The following is a 16,150-nucleotide window of genomic DNA, read 5'->3' on the forward strand; positions in this document are numbered from 1 at the left end:
TGATTATCTTTCCATGAAAACACTACAACTCTGACCTTTCCAGATGCTATAGTGGACTAAGCTTTCACACTGACTGGCAATTTGCAGTACCATGAGGGTAACTGGGAATACAAGGTGTTCTGCCTACTCTAAGTCATTGAGATGGTGACAACTTTTTGAAAAGCTCCTTGATGAAACCTAATTCCATTCCTTTCACTGAAAGATAAGTTATCTAGCAAAGTAAAATGGGTGACGTAATGGAAGAGCATGTGGAAGCGTAGACCAGATTGTGTACCAGAGAGAGGGACTGCACTGCTCCCTGGTACTGCCAATGGTACTGTTCTGGGGACCTGACAGCTTAGGGAGATGGCAACCTGTTTTCTGCTCGAGCTTCATTGTTATGAGAGAGATTTAGGGACATGGCAGAACAGTGCTGAAACAAAGCCAGGTGCTGTTATTGTTGTCTGATGACTCAGGAAGTGAGACCTCCTCTGCTCTTCCCTAGCCTTACCCTGACCCCGGATGGGTGCACAAACTGGCTTATTTCTCTAAGAAATAGAGAAGGCCATGGGAATAAGCTGCACTATTTTAAGATTGTGATTATTTACTGCTATATGCAACCAGAAAGGGGATAAAGCATGACTAGGAATAGATTCCCCTTCCACGGGAAAGCTACACACAAGTAGCCCTTTCTCTCTTACCCTACTCATTTAAGGGCAAACTCTGTCTGCAGCACAACTCTCACTAAAGTCACTGTGAGATCTGCTGGTCACTTTACCAGCATTATGCCCTAATTTCTTTTGCAGTCACTGTCTGACTGGGCATAACATAAAGGCTGTCCTTGAAGCATCTACTTACAGAAAACACATGAAATGTATCTGTGCTCTTGGGAGTACCTCAGATCTAAGCATTGAATTCTTCTACAGAAGCCTCAATAAATAAAAGCATCCACTGAAGATGCATCTCAGTTTTGGTACCATTTGACAGAGTCCAAAGCCAGTGGTTCAAACCCTGCTTCACCAGCATGGCTGCAGAGAGTTCAGGGCAGCATCCCTGGGGTCAAAGGCTGGATGGACTGTGGCTTTGTGTGCACCCTATTAATAGGCACTGTGAAGTCTCTGTCCTTCACATTTGCATCTGACCTACCCAAAGAGATGTAGTGGACCTTGATAGCTTCGTAGTTGGCTTGAGTTTTCCTGCATTTTATGCTACAACCCATTTTCTGGGAGAGCCCAGGATTTGGTATACTATTCTCTCCCTGCCAGGCTCTCACTGGAGTGAGACTGGCTTCTGCAAGAGGGAAAGCAGAGCATCAGGAGAGACAGTCAGCCTTACAAAGCTTTCTCTGTAAGGAGAGAGGTAGGGCAACAGTGAACTGTTGAGCCTCATTAAAAGAAGCCCAGACAAAGCCACAGGAATGACTGAAACAGCTGGATTCCCTCAGTTTAGTCTCTTCAGTTTTTGCTGTGAAATTATTTTCCCTGCAGGCTGCTGTGCCATGCTCCTCTGGGCAGTGAGTGCACAGCTCCTGCAGAGTGCCTCTCTATGCCTCAGTCCTGCTGTAACCACTGTCAGAAGAGAAAGTGCTCACTAATGCCTGGGGTTTGGAAGAATTTTAAGAATATATGTGCATGTATTTTTTTATATTAGCAATAGCTAGTTCTGGAAAATAAGCTTTGTGCTGGAAGTGTCATACTTATTATCTCTTCCAGTTGTTTGTCCTTCCACCTCAAGCTGCCTCAAATAAAACTGGTGTCAAGAGAGACAAAGACAAACCCACCACTCAAGGACAGCTTCATTGTGCCAAAGCAGCAGCCATGTGGGAAACACCGTGTACCTGGGAGCTTTAAATGTCCATGTGGGTGTCCTAGGGTTGGGCTGTTGAACACTTCAGAGACAAGAGCTGAGATTTTGAATAGGACTCCAAATTTTGTGAAAGGCTGGTGAAGTGACAGAAGGTCAGATGTGACGTGTTTGCAATAGCCTAAGCTGCTGAAGACACCTACCACAGTTTTTTTGTGCTTGTTTCTGTGTGTACAAGGGAGCTCATTACCCAAAAGAAGAGCACCAAGTCCTTTTCAGTAAAAGCAAACCAGCAGCACTGCCGATGCCCTCATGACCTTGGCAGCTCATTACAGCATAGATATGGCAGAGCCGAATGCATCCATCATGCTTAGATTGGATCCCACGTCCTGACTGTGTCCCATTGTCACCCAGAGCAGTTTCAGTTCAAAGCCGTTGTTTTCACCCAACAAGCAGCAGTCTCTAATGAGAAGGAGCCTACTTCCTCCTCCAGCTCCCTGCTGCTTGTTCACTTCCAAGTTGCAGTCTAAGAAGCAATGAATTTTAATCCAACAAAAGGGCTCTCTAAACTATGCAAAACCACCTGCCACATCTAATTTCACCTTGGAGGTCCCACATTCACATACTGGTGTGGTCATTTGGAATGAAGAAGACTATTGTCAGTACATTAGTTCTGGGTTAACAAGGTTCCTGTGGCACCACTAATACTTAAGCAAGATATGGAAAACTAAAGCAGAGAAAAGCCAATGTGATGATTGCCAGTCAGAGCTGGCTGAACAGACCAGTAAGCAGAAGACTGTTGTTTAAAAAGGGGCTGTGCTGGTGGTACTGAATCCCAGGGCAACCCACACCTGGGACTCATTTGTGTGGCAAATGAAGTAGTTCAGGCATGGAGAGGATTCCCCACCAGTGATGGTGTTTTGCAAACACAACCAGAATTCATACACTGGGTAGATAAACCCCAGACATGCTCAGCTATGGGTTGAAAAGGTCTGCAAGAGATTAAAATCCTCCAGAGCTGAAAATGGAGGCAAAAATCTGAGCCTGGTTTTATTTATGCTAGCATGAATTAAGAATAAATCAATGGAATTTGAAGTGATGCTCATATGACAGAGGTGTAAATGAGAGGAGTATGTCCCTGCAGGCTGTCACAGGAGAGTGTGACATTATCAAGAGGTGTCCCTTATGTGCTTTCTATTGCTTGACTACCAATGTTCATTGCAAAAAATCAAGCTCCTGTGCATATTGTACATTGAAGCAGGATGCAAAGATTGGGGATGTAGTTAATGAGTTGTGCACTGGAAGAGGTGTCGATGTATAGATTTCCACTAAGGAAGAGGTAGGGTAGGAGAAAATATGTCCTTTATGCAAGGATTCCTCTAGGCTTTCCTGGAAGTCTCTCTGGTGCCTTCAGGCGACAAGGAAAAAGAAAGAGCAGATGTTTGGTACAGCACTGAAGTGGGTGACCCCAGGAGTAGGTCTGCAGCACAGTGCAGTTATAAGCAACGAAGTGGCTCCACCCAGCTCCAAGAGTTTGCCCTTGGAGCTGCTTGAACCCCTGCATGAGGAGCTGCCACTAGTGGCTGGCACCATGCGTGTGGCCCAGCAGCAAGTCGTGCTGTGACTGATTCTGTGCTGTGGCCAGGGAGGGCTGAGTAATACTTGGTGAGCTGAAAGATCCAGCAGCTTGTAGGAAGAGCTCGTGAGAAACTCTCTGCCAACACGTTGGAAAACTCTGTTTATAAAATTTAACATTTTTTGAGAAAAGGAAACCAATTTTGCCAATTGTTAATTTTTTTATTTTTTCTTTTCTTTACTCCCTGTACTTTCAGCACTCAGTCATCAGCCTGAAAGCTTATGACAAAGCCTGAGAGTCCAAGTTCCTTGATAGGCACAAAAGGCTTCTTGGTCCTCCGTCTGCTAAGCAGGCTGCCTGGCTCACTCTTTCCCCTCCAGACCATCTGAGCTGCTCCAGGGCTCTCTGGACTAAGCTGAGTTCCCAGGCTGCTCAGGCTGGCAGCCGCCAGGAGACCCTCCCCACATACTGTGTTTAAAAATCAACCAAAGATCTTTCAGAATCCACGTTGGGGCGTTGCTGAGAAATTAAACATTGCAGAAATCCAGCTGTGTGACAATGCTGTGGGTGTTCTGCCCCAAACCAGCATGTGGTGCTTACCACCCTACACATCTTGTGAAGCTGAATGTCCCTTTGCCCACCAGCCCAATATGTGGCACACATCAAACACTGGCAGCAAGACTAACTGCTTTTTATCAGCATTTTGCTCTCTCTCCTGTGGCTCCACTGAAGTGAGAAGAAATTGTAATCACTGTCTCCCCCTTCCTTCCAATTAATGCTCCCTTTTTGGTGCATCCTATATTTGGCTCCTTGTGACATTTGCATGTCTGCGTGGCATTAACATTTCCAAATTGGCATGGAGCGATGCTGGAGCTCAGCAATGCAAACACCTGATGTGCTTGTTTTAGCTCAAATGAGGATACAGGTGTGTGTGCTGGGGGGGTGCAGTGGGGGAATGGCTGAGATGACTAATTGCTTGGGGATTTAAACCCAATTAAGACCAGTTAATGGACTTATGAGGTGGATCATTTGTAAATATCACCACAAGTTGGAACTGTTTAATTGAAAAGAAAGAGTTCCCGAGGTCTGACTTGACAGGAACTCCTCGCAGGAAGCCCAGCCCAGTGTCCACAGCTACAAGGTGCCTAAGGGGGAAACCTGGTCTTGTATAATCATCCCCTTCCTGTACCTGATGACTGAGCAGGTTTTGTCAGGGCTCTGCTCATCTTTTGGAGCAGCCAGGAAGCTGAGGTCCTGACCGCATGTGGTCATTAGGGATCCTATGGCTTTTCTAGCAGCGGTGCTCTGGCCAGATTCCAAATCAGGTAATTACATTCTGTTTCCCTATATTCCCCCTGTAGTTTCCACGGGATATGATTTTCTTTTGCACATCCTGCTTGAATCCATACTGTAGCCCTGTAACTAATTAATTTAAGAGCTTTGAAAGTATAAAATGCTATGTAAGTGCTGCAAGTACTACTATTACTAGTGGCCCAGTGTGATGCTCAACAGCTGTCTTGGACCAGCCCCAGCGGTGGCTGTAGCAGAGAAGAGGGATCCTTTGGAAGACCTTCCAGGCTCATTGCAAAGACACTGTATAAACCTGCAACAGAATAATACCCCTGGGAAAAGAAAGAACAAGTAAATTACATTTACTAAACTTTAAAAAGTTTAGTGTCAGTATAATATTCTTCTCTTAATCTCCTTGAACGAAACAGCTTAATATATTCTTGTGATGTTGATTTACTCTAATTTATGTTACAGTTGCTCACACAGAGATTAGCTTCTCCTTACACTAAGAATTGTATAAACTGTAGTAAGAGTTGGAGTTTACAATCCAAATAAATCAGATGGGCACAAAGATGAAAATAGAAGAGCTAGTCATCCCAAACTAGAAGCTGTAGTTACACACACCAACATTTTAAATTCCCCTCTGTAATCCAGGCTTTAGGATAGCAAATTTACAAAGTACCTGAGTGCAGCTTTTCATGGTTGGGACTTCTCAAAGACCAGGAGTGACATGTTGATTGAGGTAATGTCCATGAAGAGCTGCTCCTGGAAAGACAGTGGAGAGGAGCTGATGCAGAGAACCTTATGAGTCCTTCGGCGCTCCTGTTGGGAGCACCAACACTTCTCCAACCAGCTATACATGGCTGCCCAAGCACCAGTCTTGGCTAGGGTAGCAGTGGCTCCACTTCCTTGGCACTTGCTCAGGAGCTTGACATGCTTTGAACATCCCCAAAATGACCTAAGTTTTCAGAGGTGCTGAACTCTTATAAAGCAACACTTGAACTACAGAATCTGTTAAGATGACTGACTGTGGTTTTGTTGGTCTCTGTTCAGGTACCTCTGCCTGGAGCTGTTTTTTTTCCAGTGGGAGTAAATACCTCTGCTCTGTGAGGGAGTTGTGTCCTGTATTGCTGGGGTGAAGTCATGGCAGAAGGGAACTCAGTTTCCTCTTTTTCTCAAACTTATGTGGAAAGTGGGACAGCAGAGGCTGCCTTGGAGATGTGAAGGGGAAACAGAGCAAGGCTCATCCTGCCAAGGATGAAGCACTGTGGTTTTGTTCACATGAAGCTGCCTTCACACTCTGACTGCAGGACTCCAAATATTTTTATTTATTTACTTATTTAAACTCTAGCCATAGTAGGTGGACTGCTGTTTAAATTTTCTCTCGGAGCAAAAGCCCAGACTTGAAGGTACTCATGCTTCTGCTTACATTTTTCCTCACTTTCTTGTTCTATATCCAATATGCCTAATAATGCCTCACTGGTATGAAGCACAGATTAAGATTTTGAAGCCTGATGACAGGGAAACACAAGGGCCATGCAGGCAGATGAGAGAAACCATATGCTCCAAGCCTCCACGTTGCCCTGGAACAGCCATGACCATTGTCTGCAGGCTGTGGTGTGATGGCACCTGTGCCAGCTGTGACATCTCACAGAGATATTTGGCTCACTGATGCTTTCTATGGATCTTGTACTGAAATACTTTCTTCACCTCTCTGTGATAAGGAATTGCCATGAGGAGTCGATTAGTTTCAGACAAGCATTGCTTTGATGGGTCTAAACACAGACTTCAGTCTGAGTCTGGTTCTCAGCATACAGCTTGAGTCTGTGTTTAAATATGTAGGAGAATCCTGAGGCACCATTTGCATGGCTGTCTGCAGGCACTGTCCTGCCCAGTGAGGAGTATGTGGGGGTATTGTGCACCCGGCTGTTGCTGGTGTGGTCTGCAAGACATCTCAAGGGCATCTGTAGAACTCTGCATGCTGAGAAGTCATGAAAGCCAGGGCTGCAATAGCTTAAAACACAGTTGTCTGGGTTTTGTTAACAGTCCTTACATCTAGGTCAAGGGAAAGGAAGTGTATAGCTGTATGTGATAGCTGCTCTTCATGATCTGGCTTTGCCACAGAGTCATGTTTGGCATCCATTTAGGCTAAACACTTAACTCTGAGGTGTGACAGGGGGACTGGAACATCACTTTTCTGCATGATGAGGAAGAGGCAGCTGGAAGAGTAAGCTGGAAGAGTTCTTCAGCTGGAGCTGTGACCTCTTCTCTGGTTTTCAAAGGCCAGCCCACAAGGCTGAGACTCTTCATGCTCTTTTAGTAAACTAATACTGTGCATGCTAACAAAAAACCTGCAAACCTATCTGCAGTCCAGTTACCTGCTCCTGCATTTATTTTTCTTGCTCATTCAGTGACCTAATTGTTCCTTAGTTTCTGGAGTTGTTATATTTTGTGCTTTAATATAAAGGAACATGCTTATTTCAAGGGGTGTTATTGTTTTGAAGAGATAAAACTCAAGTCTGAGGAAACTGCAGTGATCCAGTGTGCCATCTGCTTCTTAGGTTATGATAGGCTCAGGAGGATGAACTGAATGTGAATGGTTGACAATGACATTTAGAAGAGACAATCTGGCAAATAAGAAAGCATGAAAGTCTCCTGTGGACTTTTAAATACTGAATAAGTTATGAATAGTGCTGTGTTATTACTAAAATGAGCTGTTTTTAACGAGTCCACTTAAAACCCACCAGCCCTCTGACATGACAGTTAGCCAACAGCACTCAAATCCCATGAATAATAAAGCAGTTGAAAAGTTGGCCTCTATATTAACATATATTCTGACATGGGTCTCAGGTGTCTCTAATGAAGAAAAATGATTGCACAAAGAGCTAACAAGAAAATCATGGATTTCTCCCTCCCACATGAAAGATATTGATTTAATTTAGTGTAATGATGCAGAGAAAAACCAAACAAGTTTGATTAAAAATTTCTGTGCTGTTTTTCTTTTAACAGAAGCAGGGAGCTATACTCACACTAGATGAAAAGGAAACAATTTTCAGCCACTGAAGAAAACACTCAACATGATTTAGTAGAGGTTTTGTGGTTTTGTTGGGTTTTGGGTTTTTTTTGTTTTTTTGTTTGTTTGTTTGTTTGTTTGTCTGAGGTTTTTTTTTCTTTTTTATTTTAGCAGTCTGGAATGATTTGAACCCAAGAACCTTAGAAGTCTGAAGGAGATTAGTGTCTCTGGTTATCAGATGTCAATTCCGAATAAATCTTGGATTATCAATAAGGAGTAATAGACCACAACTAATATGGGAATACAATGTTCTAGTTGAGACAGAGACCTGAAAGGGGAAGAGGTCTTTTTGGCCCCAAACCAACTTCTAGCTGGGTACATTTGTATCTGAGCACTCTGAAGTTATTCCAACAGTTGTCCACCTTGTAGGTCTCACATCTTCTTGACAGGTTCTGCCAAAAGAAGAGAGTGAGAGCAGCAGATTGGTTTGGGCATTTTCAAGGTAGCTGCCACCATTTGTACTACCCAGGGCTGGCTGGCTTCTTCCTTGCACAGTGTGGAGTGGAGATCTAGGCACCATCCCCAGCTTGGAATGAAACACAGGAGACACCTAGTACAGGGCTATACCTTAAATATTGTCTTCCTGTGCAGGTATCTACTCTTTGCTGCTATGAAAATGCCCTTTTGGTCTCTTCCCTGTCCTCAGTCCTTTTGTCTTTGAGAGAAGACACCTCTGTACGGTCCTGTCAGGGAATCCAGAAGTACTGTAGGAAAGGCATGGTTTAGGAAAGCAACTGGAATACTTGTCTCTGTGCAGGGTTGCCCCAAGCCCCTCTTTCTGTGGCACTGAGGATGTGCAGAGAGCTGGACCTCCAGTGATGCAATGTGTCTTTTTTACCTCCTCTGTCCTCCCTGTGTCCTTCTCTTTGTGCATTGTTTCAGGCCCTGCTGCTCAGGCAAAAGAACCATGTGTGAAGCTGAAACAACAGAAATGGGTCCCATCAACCCCAGCTCCAGGCCAGGCTAGCTCACTGGTGAGCTGTGGTTGTTACAGTTCCTTATGGAAGGGCAAGCTTCTTGCACCAGTCATAGCCAGTGAGCCAGTGATTTATGCACATATTCATATTTTTCCAGGGCTTTGACCAAGACCTTGTCTCCATCCCAAAAAATTAAGGTGGATGATTTCCAAACCAGACATTCATGAGTATAATCCTTATTTATGTGAGAATCTCCACAAGCATAAGCTCTTTACTGCCATTGCACTTGTAGTGCCTTTAATGTCTGTAGGCATATAACATGTAGACCTTCAGAAGAACAGCATCATCAGTCATGTTCAGTAATCCTTTTCCAAGCAGATGTTGAAGTATTTACCTGGACCTCATGATAAGTATACCTGGTAACCTCTAAATTTGATTTAAAGGTGCTCAGAGTAGTAATTAACTCAGAACGACTGAGTACAAATGCAGTTCAAGGAAAAAATATTTCAGCTTTTCAGTGCTTAAATGGGAAAATGAATTAATCATTGGCAATTACTGAGTTAAAAGACTTAACTCATGACTTGAAATACTCCCACACAATCTTGTTTCCAAAGATTTCATTAACTGAGCTAATAATTATTATTACAATTAGTGATGCAAGGCATTAAGGAATCCAAGACAACAAAACATCTGTAGATATTTTTTTAAATCGCCATTCAGTTTTGCTGTGTATAAGAAATTTACCTTGTCTCTTGTTTGGAAACATTCCATTTGCACACAAATACTTGCCTTTTTTGGACAGTAAAACCATCTCATGTGCTGGGCACAAAGCATCCCAGGACAACAATGTGCTCTTGTGGCCAAGAGAGCCAATGGGACCCTAGGATGCATCAAGAAAGGTGTGTCCAGCAGGTCGAGGGAAGTTCTTCTACCTCTCTACTCTGCCATGGTGAGACCACACCTGGAATACTGTGTCCAGTTTTGGGCTCCCCAGGTCAAGAGAGACAGAGACCTGATGGAGAGAATCCGACAGAGAGCCATGAGGATGATTATGGGACTTGAGCATCTCCCCTATGAAGAGAGACTGAGAGCCCTGGGGCTATTTAGTCTGGAGAAGAGAAGACTGAGGGGATCTGATCAATGTGTGTAATTATCTGAGGGATGGGTGTCAAGTGGAGGGGCCAGGCTCTTTTCAGTGGTTTGCAGTAGTAAGACAAGGAACAAAGCATTCAAACTTGAACGTGGAAGATTTCTTCTCAACATGAGGAGAAACTTCTTTCCAGTGAGGGTGACAGAGCACTGGAACAGGCTGCCCAGGGGGGTTGTGGAGTCTCCTTCTCTGAAGACTTTCCAAACCCACCTGGATGCATTCCTGTGCAGACTACCCTAAGTGATCCTGCTCTGGCAGGGGGGTTGGACCTGATGATCTCTGGAGGTCCCTTCCCTCCTCTGATATACTGTGAGACTGTGAACCCCAAACCAATGGCTTGCTCTGGGTCCTTGTGTTTACCTGGGGAATCCTGAGATTCCCATCAGGGGTATAATTTATGGAAAGGGCGTTCGGTTTTTTTTTTTCTGGAGGATGTGGAGTGAAGCTGATAATGTCTGATGGTTCCTGTTTGGGTTTCATGTCAGCATAGATGGGATTTTTTAAATCTGTGTCCCTGGTTTTGTCCTGTTTAGTACAAAGGCCATTCAGTGTCAGCAACTGAAGGAATGACATCAAATGCTAGACGAAGCCAGTACTGAAATCTCAAACAATCATGTCTTTCTGGTGAAACATCTCCTCCCAAAGGAAGTGGTTCTCAGCAGAAAAGAAAGCTTGGAATAAAGAAGAGGTGGGTGGGAAGGGAGGTCACAGATATGCAAAGGGCAGTGAAATGTTTGGGAATTTGTCTGGTGAGGAAGGGAAGAGAAGGTGGAAAAAACTGACCTTTACTTAAATTTTTAAAACCGGTATTTTCACGTGCAGAGTAGACCAGCTTTGATCAGAAGGTTTAACAAACACACAAGTGGACTGTTGCAGTCAGATGTTAAACAGATGCTTTTTGACTTCTTGTTAGCTTAATTATTTCTTGCCAAGAAAACATGGGAAAATGCTGCTTTGCATCAATACAAAGCACTTTCTTTTCTTTTCCTTCTTTTTTTTTTTATTTTTCCTCCCCCCTAACTTTGGAGTTGGTCACTGAACAGGAAAAGCCATTATTTGCAGGGCTGTGGTGTGTCTCAGGCATTCCCCAGCACCCAGGTTGGCACATCTGCTCTTGGGGCAAATGAGGGACCCTGGTGCAAAGATGATGGAAAATGGGATGCAGCCATTAGGAGTGATGGAAACTTGCTCTTTCTTCCTGTGGCATCATCTTTGTTTGTGGAGTGTTCCTGGGTGAAAACCTTGCCATAGTGTTGTACACTCCCTTTTAGCAAGAGAATTATAGAGCACTGACCTTGATTTTGTTTAGCAAAAGGAAGGTGGCAGAGGACCAAAAATAAGAGTTCTGGAGAATATAATGAGTGAAGTAAGTTATTTGGAAGTTGTTCTGCAGCTATTTTTTTCCCTCCTTTGAATGTGTATGCATATAATTCAGCAGCCATAGGCAAGGAGAATTGGGAATTTAAAAAGCTGTGGCAAAAGGCAAGAAGTTAGGAGGGGAGGCAAATGCATCTCAGGGTTCTCCTTCCCCGCCCATGTACTGGTGGACACTCTGGCATACAGATTTGCTTTGCAGTGGTGAGGAGCTTTGCATAAAATCTTACCCCTATGCCTTGTCTTACCTTGTTAGGTGATGGGCTGAAAGTGTGATGGGCTGAAAGTGTGCTCACATCAGAAATTCTCACTGATGTGGTCCTCAAGCTGTGAAAAGCCCCAGCTATTGGCAATTCCTTAGTATAAAGCTTCAGGGCTTTTGGAAACAATGGGAGAGAGAGAGATTTAAATCAAAATCAGAACATGCCTAGGCATTGAAATCCTCTGGCCTTGTTTTTGTTGGACACTGCAGCACATTTTTGTGGTATCAGTCATTAGGCAAAGCATTTGTAATAATTTATTTGATGCATTTTTTTGTCCATTTTTGTTCTTCCTAATTATACTAAAGCAGTGTTTGATGTCTCTGTTTTTTGTGATATTCAAATCAGATATCCAAAGCAATATGCCAGCATATTCCTGCCTGTTGGGGCTATGGATAAACTATTCGCTCTGACTATTTACTATTCCACAGTCATTCTTCCAACTCCATGATTGTGCAGCCACGTGATCTAATACTAATTTTGGTACTTGGCTGGCTCTCTGAAAAACCTACAGAGAGGAAAAGGGATTTCCAGCTTCTCCTACCAGCCTAACTCAGTAGGAGTTGTTCCAAGAGCTTGCTTTTCCAACCTCAACAATTATGTGATCTGTGGTATCCCTAGAAAACTTTTCAACTAACATTTTTGTTAGTTGAACATAGAGCTCCTATAAATATTTGAGGGAAGCCAATAATAAGGGCCACAAACTGAAGCAGAGTCATGAGCTTTGTTCACATCACTGAACATTGGTGTAAGTTTTCCAAACTGTGATTTGATGGCTTTTCATCTGATTCATCTGATTTCTTTATAATAAGAAAAAGAATTGTTTTCCTCTAACTGTAGGCAATTGGATGTGCTATAAGTTAGAACTAAAATACGATTATTTGTTATGAAGATCACAGATTCCTTTCAAAGTTTCATTATTTACAATCCTTTTCATGGTGACATTTCAATTCTCAGGAAATTATGCTCTAAATTGTACCTAACGTGCTCACCGCCCACATGTAACACATGCAATAAGCTTGTGAGATAGGAAGGATAAATGTTTCCATTTTAATTTGGTTTTTTTTTAATGAGATTTTGGAGTGGAGGGTGAGTATTTTGCTAAAATATATGGCAGAGATTGCACAGCAAAAGAGTCTAACAGAGCTTTCAGTGACAGTTATTTGCAACGTTGTTTTTCTGCCATCTGGGAAAAATCCATCCTGTTCTTTCCAGAGCAATGTAAAGGAGCTTTGTGTAGGAGAAGTGCACAGGGTCAATAAAGCAGGACTTCCATCTCCAATCAGACCTGAGTTTACTGCTGCAGCTGGTGCAAGGGGAAGGGGAGCTGCCTGAATGAGACAACCTCACTGTAATGTAAATTGCCTCCTCTTGCTGAGCATCATGTGGAATCATAGAATCATAGAAATGTTAGGGTTGGAAGGGACCTCAAGAATTATCTAGTTCATGGGCAGGGACACCTCACACTAGATGAGGTTGCTCAGAGCCACACCCAGCTTGGCCTGAAAAACCTCCACCACCTCCCTGGGCAACTTCTTCCAGTGTCTCACCACCCTCACGGTGAAGAAGGTCTTCCTAACATCCAATCTGAATCTACCCATTTCTATTATTTTTTTCAATTCCCCCTTTCCCTATCATTACCTGACACCCTAAAAAGTCCCTCCCCAGCTTTCTTGTAGGTCCCCTTAAGATACTGGAAGGCCACAATGAGGTCTCCTCAGAGCCTTCTCTTCTCCACTTGGGCTCAGTTTAGCAGTGTGGATCTAACTTGTGGCAGGAGTAACAGCGTGCAGCAGGATGCATTATCAATGGATTTTGGGTTCGTTGGCCATACGTAGCCCTCCGAGCAGAGGTGGGCTGTGTGCCTGATGCGTACATCCTCACCTCTTCCCTTCCATCCCTTCCCTCTGCCCTTCCTCCAGAAGCCCCATGGTTCCCCACCTCTTGATCACCAGCACAGCAGGCTGCGAACTCCTCACAGCACTGCAGCACAATTTCCTCGAAAATGAAGCCACATCCGTTTGGTTTGGGTTTTATTTTCTTTTTTTTTTTTTCAGAAGGAAACTTTACAAAACATATGTTGAGGAGGGCAATAGTTAAAAGTTGTAACTGGGTCAAAGTCTGATTTCTGTTGCTTTGGTGTGACCCTGAAGTAACTTTTGGGGAACGAAGCCAAAGGCTCCGGTTATTCTGCTTTTCCTTGTTAGTAAAGGAGCACAGAACCTGTGATCTCCTGGGAAATACACCATTGAAGGTGATTTTGTCTTGTCTTTCTGGGAATTAACTGGCTTCTTTGCTCAGAGCAGGTCTGAAAATCAGAGGTCTGTAGACAACATACCTGTAATCGTAAAAGATTTATTTAAGGTTATCCCTTTTTCTTTTCATTACAGCATCAGCGTAGCCTAAAACCTATTTCCATAGCCTTACACAACTGGCTTCTGAAAGCAATATCTAATACAGTGTTCAGTGTTAAGTCCTTATGGGAGCTGGCAATATTGGAATTACACTATTCCCATATAGCAGCTGCAGGCTTTCCAGCAGGCTGAGACACTGCCTAGAAAAATTGTATGGATTTCACATGTCTTCATGTTAAGAAAGTATTCCCATCTTATATACTTGTGTCCAGATTCTCAGCAAGCCTCTGCTGTTTACAACCACAAAATTTGTCAGCTCATGTCTGAATGCTGTGATATTATAGCAGCGGATGCACTAGAAATTCCCCATGCAGCTCTGCAGTTACAGCTCCCATGTCCAAAAGACAGCTGCAAAATGTGCTCATTATTGCACAGTTGTATACCAAGAACTGCTGCACCCAAATACTGCAGATGGTGCTGCAAAAGCAGGGGGGTTGGTGTTTGACTCGATCAGTTTGGGAGATGGGGTTCATGTAGGGGTGGGACAGCCCTGGCTGGAGATCTAAGGCTCAGGGCTGTGTCAGGATAGCATCTAGGGACAATGTGTTAGATATGAACTTCCTTGAGAAATTGTTTGTATTCTTGTGACTCTCACAAATGCTAGTGAGCCCACTGCATAGAAAAGTGCACTGAGAATTCCAGTTTTGCAGGTAGGTCTACTGGGAAGCAGTATGGGGATGCTGGGTGACTTGCTGAGATGCACAGAGGCAGAGAAGGGTCAGGACTGAGCCCACGTTTCTATATTTTAAGTCTTGGCCTCCAGACAATCCTTTCTTGCTTCTAAATTTTAGAGCACCATGATGTAGATTTTCTCCAAACCTGTTTCTCATCCACTCTATAAATAGCTTTTGCATTCAGCAGCTTAGACAAGAAAAAAAAAAACCGGGAGGGGGTACACACTTTGCTGCAGAGCTTGCAAAGCTTGCAGATCTTGCCTTTCAAAACATTCTTGTTAGTAGGAAGGGGAGGAAGTAATGGGCGTTTGACTAAGTTAATGTACTCAGTGAACCATTGGAGAGCTGCCAACTCACGTTTTAAGATAAATGTCAACATTAATTTTTAAAGTTTAAATGCATATTTTGCATTTTTGCTCTCGAGTCTCTCCAGTGCTACAGCACTTTCCAAGGCACAGGAGCCGGCATGGCTGGGCCTCCCTAGGGAGCTCCCTATGGAGCCAGCTGGGAATGAGTTCTCAAAGAACTGCTGTTCCCATGGCATTTGCTACGTGGGTGTAATTTCTTCCTCGCAGAGAAACCCTTACCTGCTGTTTAACTCACTTAAAAAAAAAAAAAAAAAGAAAAAAGAAAAAAGAAAAAGGAAAAAGATTTAATGTTTTCACAGTGCTGTTTGTTTCCTTCAGGCAATACCAAACTGAGACCAAGCAGAGTGAGTGTGTTCCAGATTACCAGTGCAATGGCATCTCCTATAAGCAGTGTCACTGTAGTTATGTCAGAGCTTTCCTGAGTAGAGATTTAATTTAATCAAGGTATCTTTTAGTGTCAAGGTCCATCTGTTTAAAATTAGCTCTATGATCTCTCCAGGCCCTCTTTAAAATTGTGGAGATCCAAAATTTGTATCCTTTAAAGGCTTTCGCTGGGTAAACATCATCCAAAGTGCTAAGGGGAAGGATATTTTTCTAAGGATGAAGTGCTCTTTTGGAAAGCTTGTAGACAGGCAGTGAAAACAAATAAGTGAAGAGGGAGTTGTGCTGTTCACTGGGGACTGCAGGGAGGAATTTTGGCAGGAGGGAGGGCTAGGGAGGGTAGCACAGAAGCAAGGTGTAAGCAAGCTGTTCCTTGGCACCAAAATGGGAGGAAAGGTATTTCCAGATGGCAGTCAGAGAGACCAGCTGCAGAGAAGAGCAGGAAGCAGCCCTCAGTTTGGAGGATTCCCCCTGGCCCTGGCTGAACCACCAGCACAGCTGCAGCTGGGCAGGACTGAAGAAGGCAGCTGCCTCCCTGTGAGTCCACTCACATGCAGGATGCTGGCTTGGCTCTGCAAACTGCAGGGTTTGCAAGGTTTCCCCCAAGACATAATGTCCTAGTGCAAGAGTATTAAGCAGACTAATGTTCATCCCTCCTCTCCCTTCTTCTTGCTGTATGATGCAGACCAAGGTCTCCAAAAGTGACCCCCAGGTGCCAGATCTTATAACCTAGGTCCCTCTGGTCACCCTGCCAACAAGGGGAGGAGTCACACAAGGGTTGATTTAATCCCCACAGCACCATAAAGTTTGAGCCTATTGGGAGCTGACATCAGTATAGATTTGTTAAATATATTTTTTTATTACATGATCCTATAACACCACCTGGGAATG

The sequence above is a fragment of the Indicator indicator genome, chromosome 13 (genome assembly GCF_027791375.1).
Source record: "Indicator indicator isolate 239-I01 chromosome 13, UM_Iind_1.1, whole genome shotgun sequence".
NCBI classification, from domain to species: domain Eukaryota; kingdom Metazoa; phylum Chordata; class Aves; order Piciformes; family Indicatoridae; genus Indicator; species Indicator indicator.